This window comes from Capsicum annuum, chromosome 7 (genome assembly GCF_002878395.1).
Source record: "Capsicum annuum cultivar UCD-10X-F1 chromosome 7, UCD10Xv1.1, whole genome shotgun sequence".
In the NCBI taxonomy this organism is placed as follows: Eukaryota; Viridiplantae; Streptophyta; class Magnoliopsida; order Solanales; family Solanaceae; genus Capsicum; species Capsicum annuum.
The window spans coordinates 43,565,283-43,567,377 of NC_061117.1; positions in this window are offsets into that span (position 1 = coordinate 43,565,283).

The following is a 2,095-nucleotide window of genomic DNA, read 5'->3' on the forward strand; positions in this document are numbered from 1 at the left end:
TTTACAAAATCACTTATTGCATTCTTATTACGTATTTAAAACTTTTAAAAATCTTGTACCTTTTCAATTTTTCTTATTCTAATAGTTTTATATTTATTTCTAGATTTTTCAAATCTTCTTAAAATCAAATTTAGTTGATTTAGAATTCTTAAATTAATGAAAAAAAGCATCAGTTGTCATTAATTTTAATGATCTCTAGTAAAGAAAGATTTTACCATAAATATATTTAATTAATTTTTACTCTTAAATTAGGAAGAAATATTAAAATTTTGATGACTTTAAATAAGGAAAGGCTTTACCATAAATATATTTAATTAATTTTTAACTCTTAAATATTAAAAAAAATAGTAAAAAGACGATTTTGTCTAAAGTAAGTACTTTTACTAAAGGGCAAAAAATTCAAACAACATTTCTAAGGCTCTTCATACTTTTAATATTATATATACATATATATATATATATATATATATATATATATATATATATATATAAGTAGTTTCTTTCACTCATTGCGACCTTAAACTATGCGGGGTCTTATTAACCCCCTTAGAGGTCATTTGGTACGGTGTATAAAATTAATGCGAAATAGGATGTACTAGTAATGCTTGTATTAATAATGCTTGTATTAGTAATGCTGATATCATTTTCATACATGATTTGATTTGATGTGTTATAAATAACATCTCTTGTATATTTTTTTATAAGAAAATATTTGTTTACAAAAATACCCTCCTCTATCAATCAAGGTATCAAGAAACAAATAAAAACCTAGCCATATGAGAAATATGAACAACACAGTCCAATGACAACAATATTAGAAAGTTAAAACAACGAAACGAAGCAATAACCAGGTGTGGAGATACCTTTCGACGATCAGTGAACAAGGCGTCCAACTAGCAGTTTTGAATTTGCATAAATCGTTGATTTTGACATAGAAAAAACTATACCAAATTATGAAATAAGGGTTAAAAAAAGATTAAAGAGATAGAGTTGATGGAAGTACTAACCAAGTGGAGAAAAACAAATAATGATTGATTAAGTGAATGACAAAAGATGCGGAGAAAATATCTCTTGCTTTTTCGAGTTGTAGGGGGTACGGATAACTTGGGTAACTTAAATAGATATATTAGAGATCTAATGGATCTATTTTTATTTATGCGTGGATATTTCTTAACTTCTCTAAATATTTTTATTTTTTGTTTATTTATTTTAATTTTATTAATGTTCATATCTTGGGGGGTGATTGGATGGTATTTGATTAAATGTTTTACTGTAATATTCTTTAGTTTTTTCTCTTAGTCTTTGCAATTCGTGTATATTATTTTGGAGGTATTCTAAATATTCTATATCTTTTGTTCTAAAATATTCAATTAAATTCTCTTTCATAAGTATTTCTGTTAATCTTATTTCTTTCATATCTTGTCTCCAATATTTTAAATACTCATAGACTATCATTTAATCCTAAAGTAGTTGTGATACTGCAAACTTCTTTGTAATAATTTATTCTAATTGTACTATATCTGATATTAAATTCTAGGTTATCTATTTCGTTAATTATCCTGTCTTTTTCGTCTATGAATAATTCTATGTCTAACTCATATTCTAAACTGTCTTTTAATTCTAGTTGTTTTATGGTTTTATTTATCCAAATTAATCTTTCTTTTAATTGTCCTCTTCCTTTTCTAAGCTGGTTTATATAATTAATTTCTTCGTATAGCCAACTTTGTTTTTCTCTAACTCTGTTAATATATTCTAACATTTTTAATTTGTATAATATCCATCTGAATAATAACTATCTGAATTATTTCTACCATAGAAATCTATATTTTCTAACTCATCTTCTATCCAATTAGTACTTAGTAACTCATCTTCAAAATCAAATATTTTTCCCATACTATTTTCTCTGTGTCTTCTAATTCTCAGTCTTTTATGATATATAAAACAAGTATCTTAGTTTCATCAGATATATAACTTGTCATATTATTCATATTATGCTTAGGTATCTACAAATAACTTGGATAACTTGGAATTGGATTCTAGTAATTAATTGCTTTATCATAGTATTTATTAGTCATTTGTTTTAATCTTAATAATT